This window comes from Citrus clementina, unplaced genomic scaffold (genome assembly GCF_000493195.1).
Source record: "Citrus clementina cultivar Clemenules unplaced genomic scaffold, Citrus_clementina_v1.0 scaffold_6, whole genome shotgun sequence".
NCBI classification, from domain to species: Eukaryota; Viridiplantae; Streptophyta; class Magnoliopsida; order Sapindales; family Rutaceae; genus Citrus; species Citrus x clementina.
The window spans coordinates 7,384,093-7,401,817 of record NW_006262139.1 but is presented as its reverse complement, the minus strand read 5'-3'; the positions used below and the strand labels follow the sequence as shown (position 1 = coordinate 7,401,817).

The 17,725-nt window shown below is 34.4% G+C and overlaps 2 non-coding genes across 2 annotated transcripts; both read right to left on the bottom strand.

Moving 5' to 3' along the window:
• Positions 1 to 6,130: 6,130 nt before the first annotated feature.
• On the bottom strand, positions 6,131 to 6,237 carry LOC112097542. The gene has a single exon (XR_002905073.1). It is a non-coding gene; the product is annotated as a small nucleolar RNA R71 (small nucleolar RNA).
• Positions 6,238 to 13,293: 7,056 nt separating this feature from the next.
• On the bottom strand, positions 13,294 to 13,397 carry LOC112097557. Its single transcript, XR_002905088.1, has one exon. It is a non-coding gene; the product is annotated as a small nucleolar RNA R71 (small nucleolar RNA).
• Positions 13,398 to 17,725: the final 4,328 nt, after the last annotated feature.

The window sequence follows — 17,725 nt, the reverse complement described above, 5'->3', positions numbered from 1 at the left end:
TGGGTTGGCTAGCGGGACCCTAACATTAATGGTAAACAAGAAAAGGACACTAGGATGCTATCAATTTTTACAGAGTAGGTTCATAGCCAGGGAAGTAATTATATTAGCGGGACCCTAATATTAATAGTAAAAAATAAAAGGACACTGGGTTGGTTAGCGGGAACCTAATATTAGTGATAAAAAAAAAAGGACACTGGGTTGCTATCATTTCTACAGTGTAGGTTCATAGCCGGGGATTGGGGAAGTAATTGGGCACAAATATCGTGGTGAACTCGGATGAGAAATAACCATTTTATCCTCGCAACTTTATGTTTATGGCCTCTAAAAATTTTCACCACTTTCACTTCTGGAACCCGTGCTTTCTGGTACATGCACAATACTTGGTTGCGACCTATAGAGAGTTTTAGAATTGCAACGACATGGTACTCTTTGATAATTCAAAAATCCAATATAATTTATAGAGAATTATAGGATTGTGGTACGTGATAATTTGCTGATGCATTGAGGGGCCGAAATTCTTATATACATGTGATTAAGTTATATATTTATAATTTAAGTAATTAGCAAGCACTGGTTGGGGGTATTTATGTCCATGGAAATTTAGAGTGGGTTGTTGACATTATAATGTGGGTGTGCAAGTGTAATAATGGATCTGACCATTCAAATTAAAAAATGAGGGTCCCGCTAACTTACAGAGTTAGTAATTATCACACATGCATGCATGCTCTCATACGAGAATTCTATCATAAATTGAAAGGATACGAGGATTTGATCGAATAAATGAACGAATATTTGAATAAAAGAATATTTTATAATAAAAACAAGTATTAATTTATTACGAATGCAATTTATATAAGCTGTAAGTTAGCGGGACCCGCTAAAAAATAGCTGAGAATTATTGCATCGAAAATTTAGTGGGAAAACAGTCACGTAGGAAGCAGTTAAGTAATCATAGAAATGTATAATCATTTAGGAGATAAAGAAAATTATAATTCTTTCTTAAAGGTATAATTTAAACAAGGATCTATTAAAAATAATTATATCGAATTGATCATATTGAGAATAAATATTAAAAAATAATATTCACAACTGAACACTGGAACAATGGAAATGATGGTATTGCTGCTTTGGGATGATAAAATGTTAGGTGTAATAGACTGACGCATGCACTAGGCGCGTTTAATGTATTTGCCCTTATAATTCCGGGTAGAGAAAAAGTTGAAAGTCAAAATAGATACCAAACGTTTTAAAGAGTTATTAGAGAAAATAAGACTTAAAGTGGTATTATTAATACAATTTCAGTGGTTTACTGGTACTTCTCTCGAACGACCTTTTAATTGGAGTGAAGAAATAGCATTTAAAAGAAGTTGAAAAAGACCTTTGAGACATAGGTGTGACAAGGTTTGGTACCAATTTCTTTGAGGTCTTAGGTGGGTTTGGCACAGACTTTTATTATTTAATGTTTTTCGTTGAAAAATAAATGAGCATGGTATGTTTTCTTAGTTGAAATATTTAATTTATATTTTAATTAATGTATCATTTTAAAAATATATTATTTAAATTAAAAATATAAGATTTAATAATTAATTATAATGTGAAATAATTAAATAATGATACATTGTTTATCACATTAATCAGAATCGATTATGATTCAATGCTGAACTGAATTTTTTCCGAGCACTAAATCAATTATTAGAATTGTTTTAAAATTTATATTTTTTTATTTATCTTATTTAATAACCGTTACTTCAATGCTCAGTAAAAACTGAGTTCAGCACTGAATCTTTATCCAATTAGAATACATTAATTAAAATACAAATTAAGAACTTGTTTCTTAAACGCATGAAATTTGAAATTTTCTTAATTTAGATTTCTTTTTCTAAGTTCATTTGTTTGCTTTTTGCAACCTTTGTCTGATTTTCATACATCCACATTTGAATAAAAAAAGTGAACTTTTTTTTTATTCAAATGAAAAAAGTCTGAATGAGAAGTAAATATTATATTTTAAAAGTATCTCTATTAAATATATTTATTTCCTAAACTATAAAACCTAATCATTTGAATAGATTTGATTTATAATTATAGTTATTATTAACATCATATCATCATCGTCATCATCATTACTATTATTATTAGTACTAGTAGTTACGTGGGTTGGGTAGGATTAGACGAGTTCATCATAAGTTCATCATAATTAACTTAATCAAACCCAATTAGTAATTGGTTTTGAAAAAATTGACTCAATTAACTTACAACAATTCACTCAAACCGTCAAAATTAGATTGTGTTAGATTCGGTTGGATTAGGTCCATTGCATTTGATTGGTTTTGCCCACCCTTATTTAATTTACATCAATCAAAGAGTTGTTTCAAACAAGTTAAATGTAGTTTAGTTGTCAAATACTCTTGGGTTATTGGACACAACACTTGAGTTGTGAAAAGCGTAGTGAAGCTTTGTGTAGCATTATAGTGGTGGGGCTAGCTTCCTTTGATGATAGGTATGAATTAATCACTTTAGGCCCTCTATGGTATTGAGGGGGACCTTTAATCTATTCAAAATCTTACAAGCAAAATTTCAATATAAAATATAGATGAAGAATAAAATCAATCCACAACACAAGAATTTATGTGGAAAATTTCTATAATAAAGTAAAATTATGGTTGAAAAACTATGGTCACCAAGAAGAACAAGAGAAAAATTCATTATATAATAATTATTACAATCGCTCTAATATTTTCATAACACCTAAAACCTCAATATCACTTAGTTTCTTGATAGATCTTCTATTTCTCTTACATTAGAAAACCCAACTTGCGAAAAAATTGATTGTTTTATTATACAAATTCTTTTCATTTTCTAATAAATTAAGTCCTAAAAGAAATGTTTTTAATCTCTTAAATAAGAATCCTCCTAATAAGAAAATATCTTAAGAAATCTTCTAATAATTAGGATATAAATTCTTATTAAAAATTGAAACATATTTTAAAATAAAATATTGAGGTGTTATGGCTTATAAGTTGCATCAACTATCCAAAAAAAAAAACATAACTATGAAATAAAAATATTGGTAACATATGTAAATATTGTTTTAAACAATCAATTTGATAAAACAATATAGATATTACAGGTCTTTTATCATGTAAGTGTCAAATAAAATTAATTTAACTTCCAAGTTATTATAATTAGTGTTTATCAAATGTTTTAGTATTGTAAATAGGAAGAGAGGTACTTTGCAAATAGGGGATAATTGCTTCGCACTTGACTGTGATAGCCTTCTCGATAACTTATTGGAGCTTTGTAACCAAAGCGGTTGTTTTCCCATTGCTAGAGTGTTTTCCCAATGTGCAAATCCCCAACAAAGAAGGTGTTAATGGTTTATTATTGGGTCAATAATCCCTTTTCTTTGTGCAACTCCTAGAGCAAGAAGAAGATAAAAAAAAATGAAGCGTTCTCTTGGTTTCCCTACTTGTGGCTTCCAAAGGCTACCCTATCTAGCCTACTACGAGGACCCTATATCTACTAACTGAAGTGTTGTATGCTTATTGCTATAGGTGTCAATGTGCAAGTGTACACAACAAGTAATATATTGATGAGTATTCATATCGTCTCCACAGGAATTGATGTTATCGGATTTGCTACAACAATCTTAACAGTGCACTTTCAATTTAAATTAAAACAAAATAATCAACGAAACTAATATACTAATTAAATTAAAAATGCAATAAAGAAAATTCTTAAATCAAACACAAAGGCAAACTCAATGGTAAAAGAGTAGTTGTGTGATTAAACTCACTTAATGGTTTTTCTAGTTAAGATTTTGTTGCTACAACATCTACTACAACACTTGACAGAATCCCTCATGCATCCTCAGCTATCACCTGTTGGATATCTTATATCTAAATGCAACCTAATAATGACCAGTTGTTATGCTAACATTATATATAGCATTAAATGTTCTTGGTTCCATTTACCTTACAAGGTGAATCTCTATGTCTAGTTCTTCAATAATTTTAGATTAAGTATAATTCTATTCAAATTGAGATTAAGTCAACTTGGGAAACCCAATATAAAACCATATATTGCCTTAATTTGCTCCACTAAATCAGACCTTTTTAGGCTCTTTTTTAGCTAATATCTACTAAATGGGTGGTCAACTGAAATAGAAAATTACAATAAGTAAAATTAAGATAAAATACTACAACAAATTTAGAGCAACATGCGTATATCAGTGAAACATCCATTAAGGTTGTTTATCACTCAACCATAACAAAGTTTAGTTCATGATTTACGTTAGAATAGTAACAAAAATAGTTTTAGCCACAAATACATTTCCATAAATAAATAATAACAAGAAAAGAAGAAGAACAATTGAGTTCTGCTTGGTCTTTGTGATGTCTCCACTGTTTTCTCTTTGAATCCTCTATTGTAGACTCAAATCTCTCTTATTATTTGTTTTTTTCTCTGTTCTTTTTCCTTAAGTGACGACTCTTTTTTTTTTTTTCATGTGTGCTCCTTTTATAACTTGGAATTAGCGCAACCAAAAGCAAAATGGCCACGTATCTTCCATTTTCAGAAACCTTAGATTGCAATCTTCTATTTTGGCATAAGAAATCCAGTCTGTCATTGCTACAGGATTGCTGCAGCATAGGATTACTGCAACAACGGCTACAACATCCTCATTGTTCCAGACTTGTTTTAATTCCTCTGCAGCCAAGTTCTTTTGTCATCTTTGCAAGTCTGTTGTAATAGCATTCCATCCATAAAACTTGAACTTTTTGGTCACTTATAATCACACACAATCAGAGCACAAAATGATCTAAAACAACATCAATTTATTAAAAATAAACTTAAATATATGCTCATGCAACATGTAACTAAAAAAGTAATAAAAACACATCATTTACTCTCTAATTAATATTGATTTAAGTCTAAAAGTGTCATGATAGCTCTCATTTCATAGAGTTATCATTAACCTAACATAAAAAAAAAAGAACATCAAAACCATTTATATAGGTTTGAGCTATAAGCTGACCTTATTATTAGAGAAAGGGGAAAGGGCTTTTCAGCTGATGTACAGGAGTGCACTTTCGTTTTCCCTTTACTAGTAAGGGGTTCTCATGGTTCCTGTGTTGTTGCGTTTCTTGGTCTTTTTCTTTTAATGCTTCGACCTGAAGCGATAGCTTCTAGCTAGTTTAGTGGAGAAGATGGTTGCACTCTATGTCACTCAAGAATAGGACGATAGTGGTCCATCGGCAAACTCGTTCTAATCTTGGATGTAGTGCATTGAAATCCTTAAGCATCACTATCAACATTATCGTGCGTTCGCCTATGGTGTGGTAAGGCACCACCATATTGTGTAGGCAACTCCGGCGTGTCAGCTTTGTTTTCCTCATCAAGTCACTTACTTAACGTCTTGCTTTCTGACTGGTAGAGGTTCATTTCCCCCTAGCACTTTGAATCTCTAGATCTCCTAAACAAGGAAGTAAAATCTTCTGTTCCCTCGATCGAGTCACCTCTTGTTTTAAAATCAAAACTTTTACCTTTACATTTGAAGTATGTTTATCTTGGTGACAATGACACACTTTCTGTAATCATTTTATTTTCTTTGAATGCAGAACAAGAAAAGAGTTTAATGGATGTATTTGGGATGTACAAGAAGACCATTAGATAGACCATGACAAATATTAAAGGAATCAGCTACTCTATATGTATGCATAAGATTTTATTGGAAGAACAACAATATTATATACAAGACAAATGATAGAGACCAAGCTATTAAAGATTATGCAGTGTTGACCCCTCAGGCCATAATTCATAGAATAGTTAGACTTGAAGTGCAAGCTGATAATTTTGAGCTCAAACCAATGATGTTTCAAATGCTTCAAACAGTAGGACAATTCAATGGACTGCCATCAGAAGATCCTCACCTTCACCTTAAATTGTTTCTAGAAGTGATGCTTTCAAGATTGCTAGAGCATCACAGGAAGCATTGAGACTCAGCCTTTTTCTATTTTTTTTAAGGGATTGGGCGAGAGCATGATTAAACTCTCTACCTCTTGACTCAATTACTACATGGAATGACTTGCCTAGCAAATTTTTGATGAATTACTTTCCACCTACCAAGAATGAAAAATTGAAAAATGAGATCACATGTTTCCATCAACTTAAAGATAAAAGCTTGTATGATGCATGGGAAAGATTCAAGGAGTTACTCAGGAGATATCCTCATAATGGTATTCATTCTTGTATACAGTTGGAAACTTTCTATAGTGGTCTCAACCCAAGTACTAGATTGATGATAGATGCTTCAGCAAATGGGGCCTTGTTATCTAAGTCATACAATGAGGTTTATGAAATTTTAGAAATGAAAGATAATAATAATTACCAATGGCAATCGACCAGATAAGCTATAGCAATAGAAACAACTAGAGTCCACAATATAGATGCCTTGACAACATTATCAGTCTTGCCTCAGTCAACTATGTGGGCAACTTGAATAGACAAAACCAGAACAATCTTTACTTAAACACTTATAACCTAGATAGAGACAACACTCAAACTTCTCATTGAGCAATCAAACTCAACATGCTGTAGCATCTAGTGGAAAAAAGAGGCCTGCTCAACTACCTGAATTTCACCAGCAAAATCAAGGGTAAAAAAACACCAACAATGATCAGCTCAGTTCTCTTGAAGTTTTGATTAAAGAGTATATTATGAAAAATGAAGATGTAGTCAAAGTCAAGCTGTATCCTTAAGAAACCTAGATAATTAGATTGGTCTAACTTCTCTAACTAGATTGTAAAGTAATTGTTGTTGGTCTAACTTCTCTAACTCTCAATTTCTTGAACACTAATAAAGGCATGAGATTAATGCTAACCCCCAAATCACAGAGTGCTTTACCACTATATTTAGTTCCCATAGAACATAAGATTGTAAAGCTTCTTAGATCTTTTGACTTCTAAGAGATCTTGTTCTGAAGCATATGGCTGTATTATTTTGTTAGAGCAATTGTTTCAAACTCTGTAAGCATTCTTTTCCTCACCATAATGTCCTTTAAGAACTTCACATAATTTGGTATTTTTTCTAGAGCTTCCACAAAAGAAATATTGATATATAGTTGTTTCAACACTTCTAAGAATTTGCTGAATTACTTGTCTTGTTTTTGCTTTTGGAATTTTTGTGGAAATGGTGGTGCGTGCCTAAACTGCTGTGTTGTAATAAGCTACACATGCTGTTTTTCTTTTGCCATGGTCTGGACTGATGTGGTCGATGTTGCAACATCTTCACCAACAGGTGCTGGATCATCATTATCTGCAGATGTTGTAGCTTGGCTGTTTACACTAGTGTGCTGGAAAGTGGGAGGTTCTAGCTCCTCTTCAACTTGAGTTTCTTCTTGGGTTGGAATAGGTTTAATTCTTCTTTTTGGTACACCTACTAGAAGGACCCTTTTTAGCCACAGGAAAGACTCTAACTGATGTGCAAAAATGAGAAGTGGCTATGCGAGTTAATGATTAGCAAGTTACATTCAACATGTTAGATGCCATGAAGAGTCCTGATGATGTTGAAGATTTTAATTTTATTAGTATTGTGAATTTTACTATAGTAGAGAGATTAAATAGTTGTTACAATAATGAAGAAATCAAGGCTGTAACATTTGAAGAATTTGAAGATGAAGATCTTGAAACAACTGACATAGCATGGTTAAGAGAAAAGTAACCTGTAAGAACTAACAAGCACTTTGAATCTCTAGATCTCCCAAACCAGGAAGTAAAATCTTTTGTTCCCTTGATCGAGTCACCTTTTATTTTAGAATCAAAATTTTTACCTTCACATTTGAAGTATGTTTATCTCGCTGACAATGACACACGTTCTGTAATCATTTCATCTACTTTGAATGCAAAATAAGAAAAGAGTTTAGTGGATGTATCTAGGATATACAAGAAGACCATTAGATAGACCATGACATATATTAAAGGAATCAGCTACTCTATATGTATGCATAAGATTTTACTGGAAGATTGCTACAACAACTCAGTAAAGCAACATAGAAGATTAAATCCAATCTAAAGCAAATTGTGAAGAAAGAGATCATGAAGTGGCTTGATGCTGGAATCATTTACCCAATATCAGACAACTTATAGGTAAGTCTAATACAATGTATTCTAAAAAAAAAGTAGAGTAACAGTGGTAACAAATGAAAATAATGATCTCATTCCCACAAAAATAGTAACTGGGTGAAGAGTTTGCATAGATTATAAGAAGTTAAACAAAGTCAAGAGGGAGGATCACTTTCCATTACATTTCATAGATCAGATGTTGGAAAGACTTACTGGAAAAGAGTACTATTGTTTCTTGGATAGATACTCATGATACAACTAGATTGCTATAGCATTAGAGGATTAGTAGAAGACAACATTCACTTGTCCCTATGGAGCCTTTGCCTTCAGAAGGATGTCATTTGGCCTGTGTAATGCTCCAGCGACTTTCCAAAGGTGTATAATGTCCATTTTTTTTTAAGATATGATTAAACAAGCACTTTAGGTATTCATGGATGATTTTTCAATTTTTGGGGAATCATATGATGACTGTTTGCATAATTTAGAAAATGTATTTAAGAGATGTGAAGAGACAAACTTAATGTTAAATTGGGAAAAGTGCCATTTCATGGTGCAAGAAGGGGTAATCCTAGATCATAGGGTGTCTAAAATAGCCAAACCTTTATGCATGTTACTAAAGTATGACAGACCCTTCAATTTTGATGAGAATTGTTTAAAGGCTTTTGTGGAGTTGAAGTGAGCTCTTGTTACAGCACCAGTTGTTGTAGCACCAGTTGTTGCAGCACTTAATTGGAATATACCTTTTGAGTTGATGTGTAATACTAGCAACCACTTTGTTGGAGCAGTGCTAGGGTAGAGGAAGGACAAGATTTTTCACTATATTTATTATGCTAGCAAGACCTTAGTTGATGCACAACTTAACTACACTATTAATGAAAAATAGTTGCTGACAATTATTTTTGTATTTGATAAATTTAAAGCTTAGTTGGTTGGTACCAAAGTGATTGTTTATACAGATCACTCAACTATAAATTATTTGATTTCAAAGAAGGATGCCAAATCAAGGTTGATTAGGTGGATTTTGTTACTATAAGAGCATGACCTAGAGATCAAGGATATAAAAGGCATTAAGAATCAAGTCGCAGATCATCTCTCAAGGCTGGAAGCAGATGCAAGCACTCTAACTAAGCAAGATATAACAAAAGATTTTCCTGATGAGTAGTTGCTAATAATACATCATGCATAGATGTTGCAGTAATCTAGATTTCTATGGTATGCAAATTTTGTTAATTATTTAGTGAGTAGATTATTACCCCCTGGTTTGAGTTACTAGCAAAAGAAGAGAATTATCCATGATGTCAGAAGCTATAAGTGGGAAGACCTTTACTTGTATAAGATGTGTTCAGACCATGTGGTTAGAAGATGTATTCCTAATAGAGAATTTTCAAATATTTTGCAGTCTTGTCATGCTACAGCATATGGTGGATATTTTGGAAGACACAGAACAACAGACAAAGTTCTTCAATTATGTTATTACTGGCCCTCTATTTTTAAAGATGCTTATAAATTTGTTAAATATTGTGACAGGTGTCGAAGAATAGGAAACATCTTTCAAAAGCATGAAATGCCACTAACCAACATTTTAGAGGTTGAACTTTTTGATTATAGATATCATACTTTATGGGACCATTTCCACCCTCTTTTGACAATTTATACATCTTACTTAGTCAATAAATGGTAGTTAGTAGATGGTTATCAACTAACAGAGGCATTTATTGTTATTGCTGCAGCAATAGATTGGTTGTTACAGTAACATTTTTACAACTGCACTGTTAGCCTTAGATTTTTACCATTGGAGGGTTGACACACTTATGTCAATAGATCATAATTTTTGAAGAGGAAATGAGATTTCAGATGTGATTATATATTTATGTACATGTGTGTAAAAGGTTGTTCGAAAAATCATTGGACAATATCATTCCCCTTCAGATATAGAGATACATATAATATAAGATGAATACAATGATATAGATGATATGAGATGAGAGGTCTTTGGGGCCCGTCTGAACACACACAAAGGATTTGGGCCGTGTGTTAGGGCGCTTTTCCCTTTTGGGGGCTTATGCATGCAGTATGATGATTACAGAGATGCAGATATTGAGCTACATGAGATATGAGATGACATTTCCCTGTCTATCTGTTGTAGCTCCGGGGCATAATGGTTCCCTGATTGCCCGTCCATCGAGGTCCGGATATGATGAGATCATTCCCCTGGGTACTCGTTTGATGATAGTTTTTGGTATTCAGTATTTGATATTATAAGTATTATGATTTTATTGATTTTATGCAGATTTATGTAATATTGTTATTTCAGTGCACGATTTGAATTAAATAAGTTTATGTAAGTTCTTATGATATTTTGATGAAATTAATTTGGAAAAGATTAAATTATGTTAAATAAATTTATTTTTCCGAAAACTACTATCTACTCACTAAGCTCACTGAGTTTTATACTCACCCCGTTTTTATTATATTTTTCTCCCCAACAAGAGATTTGCAGGTACATCAGTCGACCCAACAACGATAGTTAGATTGAAATTATGGCCACGTGATGGTGTTAGGAATCATGGATGTTTTGTTGGAACATTTTGAATTATATAGTTTATTACTTATTTGTGATTAAGAATAAATTATTGTATTCTTGACATTATATGTTTGAAGGATACTGGTATTTAAATTGAGGAAGCTGGTTGTGGAGGTTGATTAAATATTGTATTATTTTTTGGAGTGTTAATTGTATAAATTGCAAGTTTGGGGATGTCATAATTATATAGGAGGCTCTGTCGAATTTTTGGTAGAATTCTTAGATATCAGAATTATTATTAATTTAGTTATGCAAGATTAGATAGACTTGTCTTGGGGATTTGGGGCGGGTCGTTTCAGCAGAGGAAATAAAACAAGTTTGGAACATAGAAGACGTGGTAGCTGTTGAGTGTTAGAAAATGCATATTTATAAAGGAGAAAACCGTCATTTTACATTTTAAGTCTTACTAACAACCCTTACTTTTATATATTTAACCTTCTTGTGATTTAATTACATGTGTTTTATTTTAATTAAGTATTTTATGTATTTTAGGGGCATTATAGTCATTTCACAATAAAGGAGAGATCAAACGGCAAAATGGACATCACTTTTGAACTCAGGACGGTCGAAAACCTTAGGAGGAGCATAAAAGGAAAAATGGCACTATTCACATGTACGGTACTATTCACGTGTACGATACTGTATACGTTACTGTTCACGACACTGTTCACATAGACGGATGATGACGTGGCATTGACCGATGATGTGGCATTGACTGATGAGGTGTCACGATCCTGTTGGACTAAAATTCTTATGTACTGTTGATGGTGACGTGGCAGCATATCAGTGGACGAAAAATCTCGCGTACGGTGCATGCATCACACAGGATTATTTTCAACCAAACCGCGTTACTGTTCATCCGGGTCAAACCGTGTTACTGTTCATCCGCGTGGTCAAACCGTGGACTGTTGACTGATGACGTGGCGCAATCCTGAGCGTCCAAACTATTTTTAATCCGATGGCCATGATTTACTCCATGTATCTATAAAAAGGGGGCCTCCCCCCCCTAATTTGATATCTCTGAATCCATTTTTGGGATCCATTTTCTGTAATTCCCTCTCCATCTTGTATTTTCTTCGTATTTTAATAAATTCCCATTTTGCCCCTAGTTCAACTATGAGTGGCTAATTTTCTTTCAAGCTTGGGTTGAAGGTGAAGTCTCAACATGTGTCATGGGCTTAATTTGGTAAATTTATTTTCTCTTCCCCTCTAGTTTTTGTGGATGTTTTGACTTCTCGTCGACAAATAATACTAATCTTGTCTAGTACCGCCTTGGTTTCACCGGCCCTCTAGTATAAGGTTATTATTATTTGGCACGATAAGCCCTTAGCACCATATTGATTAGAGCGTGGTTCATGAGGTGTGGATTCCCCCCTCATGATTTAATTGGCATTAATACGGATTATTTAGCCCATGATGCATGTTGATACGGATCCAGATACCCAAGTACGTCAATTTAATAGATTTTCTCTTCAATTTATTCTCTCCATTGCAATTCCAATTTTAGAATTTATTCTCGCCATTTTAATTTAAGTATTAGCATATTCCAAATCATTTCCACCATAAATCCAACTACCCATTTACAAAATTAATTCTATATATAATTAAAATCCACCTCCTCGTGGGATCGACACTCGTCACCATTAATCTATACTACAATAGATTCGTGCGCTTGCGAGTACATTAAAATTTGCACAACAAGTTTTTGGCGCCGTTGCCGGGGAGGTAAGTAATTTTAATTCATAGAATTAATTTTTGTGAATAATTTCTTTTATTTGTTTTCTTGTATTTTTTTTATTATTAAAAAAAAAAAAGAAAAAAAAATCTACATTTAAAGGTTAGTATTTCTTTTCTTTTTCTCTTCTTTAAAATTTTGTAATTTAATTTTCCATTTATTTTTCTTTGTAATTTTTTTTTTTTTGTTTATCTTATTAATTTAATTTTTAGTTAACTTCTTTCACGTATTTATTTTTGTGTATTTTTATAGAAAGGTTGTAATAGCGCAATAAGGTTAGTATCGTAATTTCTCCCTCTTCTTTATTTTTATTTGTTTTGTTCCCATCTTTATTTTTTGTTTATTTTGCATCTTTATTTTTATTTTATTTATTTTGCATGCATGGTCGTAGGTCATTATTACCTAATCTTGAACCTATAGACCTTGAATTAGAAAAAACACTTCGCACACAAAAGCACATTAAAAATAAATTTGAAATGGATTTGCAACCACAAGAGAGGCCATTTAAGGACTACTTCAGTCCCTTAGCTAATTTGAGCACATCATGCATAAGATACCCAAATGTAGCTGCTAGGAGCTTTGAACTAAAACCTAGTGTGCTAAATTGTCTCCCCACATTCTATGGCTTAGAAAATGAGGACCCATATAATCATCTGAATGATTTTCATGCCATTTGTCAAACATTCAAATATGAGAATTTTTCAGATGATGATGTTAAACTTAGACTATTCCCATTTTCTTTAAAGGATAGAGCTCGTTCATGGTTAAATACGTTGCCTGCTAATAGCATTACATCATGGGAACAAATGGTTACAAAATTTTTAAATAAATATTTTCCAGTGCATAAAACCAATGCTATTCGCAGGGAAATCTCGGAGTTTACCCAGAAAGATGACGAGCAATTTTTCGAAACATGGGAGCGATTCAATGGGCTACTCTTGAAGTGTCCACATCATGGGTACGAGAAATGGCACCAATGCCAATACTTTTTGGAGGGATTACTACCAAATGTGCAAGAATGGCTAATGGCGACAAGTGGAGGAGAGCTAATGTCAAAAAGTGCATCCGAGATTTGGGAATTCTTTCAGCGACAAGCGGATAATTCCCAACAACGGAGTCGATCACTCAGGAATACTAGAAGAAGTAAAGGAGTAAATGAGGTTCAAATTGGCGAGTCAACTTCGGGAATCAAAGAAGTCAAGGAGATGGTTGAAGGTCTTGCTCGACAAATAGCATCGTTATCGACTGCTAAATCAACAGAACCACATGACCATGACTCATACTCAGATCAAGCCAATGCCATAGGTGTAATGAGAAAGCCATCAAATTACAACCCATACTCCAACACATATAACCCTGGATGGAGAGACCACCCCAATTTTTCATGGTCTCAAGGACTCCAACAGAATGGACCAGCAGCTCCAGCTCCACCAATGCAACCAATTCCTCAAATTTCTCAAGCCTCTCAGCCACCATTTAGACCATACAATCAGAACCAGAGTTACTCTCAGCCCAGACCATGGGAGGATTCATTCCAGAATCTTAAGAATCTTACTCACTCCACGATTGAGCAACAGAACCGCACCATTGATGGACTACGAAATGAGTTGAGAGCAGGCTTCAACTCACAAGCTCAATCAATTTCAAGCCTCGAGAAGATGGTAGGACAACTTGCTTCTTCAGTTCAGACCTTGGCAATGACCGTTGAGAAAGGTAAGTTTCCAAGTCAACCAGTGCCTAACCCTAAAGGAGTGCATGAAGCAAGTACCAGTTCACCACAGCAGCATGGAGAAGTCAAAGCAGTAATGACCTTGCGAAAAGGAAAAGAAGTCGACAACAAAGTGGAGATGCCGGTGACAAAAGAAAATCAAATTGTACCTGTGAATGTTGAGGAATCATCACCGGAGGAGAAAGAAGAAACCAACCCACGAGAATACATTCCGAAAGCTCCATTTCCTCAGAGGTTAGCGAAAGGCAAGAAGGGAAAATCCACAGGTGAGATTCTCGAAATCTTCAAACAGGTAAGTGTTAACATCCCTTTACTTGATGCTATTAAACAAGTTCCATCCTATGCCAAGTTTCTTAAAGACCTTTGTACTAAAAAGAGAAATATGCATGTTCAAAAGAAGGCATTTTTAACAGAAAACGTTAGTTCTATACTCCAACATAAAATTCCTTTAAAATGCAAAGACCCAGGCTCCCCCACTATCTCATGTAGTATAGGGAACCACACAATTGAGAATGCTTTGTTGGATTTAGGAGCTAGTGTAAATCTTTTACCTTATTCAGTGTTTGTGAAACTTGGACTGGGAGAATTACACCCAACTCCAGTGGTGTTACAGCTTGCAGATCGGTCCACAAAAATACCTCGTGGTATTGTGGAGGACGTGCTTATCCAGGTAGACAAGTTTTATTTTCCTGTTGATTTCATTGTAATTGACACTCAACCAATACAGGACTCAAGGAAGCACATCCCCATTATTCTAGGCCGACCTTTCTTGGCAACTGCAGATGCTCATATTCAATGTAGGACCGGAAATATGCAATTGTCCTTCGGCAACATGACTATGGAGCTAAACATTTTCAACATTGTCAAACAACCTCACAGTGCAGATGATGGAATTGTTGATGTGGATTTAATAGAAACAATAGTTGATAATACTTTTCTTTCAAACCTTAGTGATGATCCTTTACAAACATGTTTAACTCACTTTGGTTTTGATTTTGATATTGACAGATCGGTTGATGAAGTCAACGCCCTGCTTGACTCAACACCGTCTATGGACACTAATAAATGGAAGTCAAGAGTTGAGCAACTAGCACCATCAGATAAGCAACTCATTCCATCATCAGAATCACCACCGAAACTCGAGCTCAAACCATTGCCCAACACTTTGGAATATGCATTTTTGGGAGAAGAAAGCACTCTGCCGGTAATCATCTCATCATCCCTCAATGACGAACAAAAAGGTAAGTTGTTAGATGTTTTGAAAGAGCACAAAGGGGCATTAGGATGGACCATAGCAGACATTAAAGGTATAAACCCAGTAGACTGCATGCATTACATTCACCTTGATGAAAATGCTAAAACTACTAGGGAGATGCAACGTCGGTTAAATCCTAACATGAAAGAAGTTGTTAGAACTGAAGTCCTTAAGCTATTAGATGCAGGTATCATTTATCCAATTTCTGATAGTTCATGGGTCAGTCCTGTACAAGTTGTCCCCAAAAAGTCAGGAGTCACAGTAGTTACGAATGCTGATAATGAATTGATACCCACTAGAGTAACTACAGGATGGCGTGTATGCATTGATTATAGAAAGTTGAATTCTGTCACACGTAAAGACCATTTTCCTTTACCATTTATTGATCAAATGCTTGATAGATTAGCAGGCCATGAATTTTATTGCTTTCTAGATGGCTACTCAGGATATAATCAGATTCCCATAGCACCAAAAGATCAAGAGAAAACTACTTTCACTTGCCCTTTTGGCACATTTGCATATAGGAGAATGCCATTTGGATTATGTAATGCACCTGCTACATTTCAACGATGCATGCTAAGCATTTTTTCTGATATGGTTGAACGATTTCTTGAAGTCTTTATGGATGACTTTTCTGTCTTTGGTGATTCATTTGATCAATGTTTACATCATCTAACACTAGTTCTGCAGAGATGTATCGAGAAGAACTTGGTCTTAAATTGGGAGAAATGCCATTTTATGGTAAAACAAGGTATTGTTCTCGGTCACATCATTTCGAGTAAAGGTATTGAGGTTGACAAAGCCAAGGTGGATCTCATTTCTAATCTTCCTCCACCCAAAACAGTCAGAGAAGTAAGATCTTTCCTTGGGCATGCTGGTTTCTATAGACGTTTCATTAAAGATTTTAGCAAAGTTTCTAGACCCTTATGCAATTTACTTGCTAAGGATGTACCTTTTATCTTTAATGATTCATGTCTTATGGCGTTTGAAAAATTAAAACAGTTGTTGACATCATCACCCATCATTCAGGCCCCGAACTGGAAATTACCATTTGAGCTCATGTGTGATGCATCTGATTATGCAGTAGGAGCAGTATTAGGACAAAGAGTTGATCGAATTCCCCATGTTATTTACTATGCTAGTATGACATTAAATGATGCACAGTTGAACTATTCAACTACTGAAAAAGAAATGCTAGCAGTAGTGTTTGCATTGGAAAAATTTCGATCATATCTTATTGGTTGTAAAATAATTATATTCACAGATCATGCTGCTCTTAAATATCTTCTCACAAAGAAAGATGCAAAAGCTAGACTAATTCGTTGGGTGTTACTTTTGCAGGAATTTGACTTGGAATTCAAAGATAAGAAAGGGTCAGAAAATGTTGTGGCGGACCATCTCTCTCGTCTTCACTTTGACACAATTACAGAGCCATTAATATTAAATGAGTCATTTCCAGATGAACAATTAATGAGTGTGGAAGTATTACCTTGGTATGCTGATATAGTTAATTATCTTGTTACAGGTAAACTTCCAGAGCATTGGACCAAGCAAGATAAGGCTAAATTCTTTGCAGAAATAAAGAATTTCTTTTGGGATGACCCATATTTGTTCAAGTATTGTGCAGACCAAATTGTTAGACGATGTGTCCCTGAAAATGAAATTCAGAATATTCTTTCATTCTGCCATGAACAAGCGTGTGGAGGCCATTTCAGTGCTAAGAAAACAGCTACAAAAGTTTTACAATGTGGTTTCTATTGGCCAACTATATTTCGAGATGCTTACACTTTCTGTTCTTCATGTGATAGGTGTCAACGAATGGGGAGCATTACGCGAAGGAACATGATGCCACTAAATCCAATTTTAGTGGTTGAGATTTTTGACGTATGGGGTATCGACTTCATGGGACCTTTTCCCCCGTCTTTTGGTCATCAATACATATTGGTTGCTGTTGACTATGTATCAAAATGGGTAGAAGCTATTCCATGTAGGACCAATGATCACAAGGTGGTGATAGCATTTTTGAAAAGCAACATTGTTTCACGCTTTGGATTCCCTCGAGCAATAGTCAGTGATGGTGGTGCCCACTTCTGTAACAAAGCATTCAAAGCTCTTTTGACAAAGTATTCAATCACACATAAAGTGGCGACCCCGTATCATCCGCAAACCAGTGGCCAAGTTGAGATCTCCAATCGAGAAATAAAGCACATATTAGAAAAAACGGTGAGGCCGGACAGAAAAGATTGGTCATTAAGACTTGATGATGCCTTATGGGCATATAGAACGGCTTTCAAGACCCCGATTG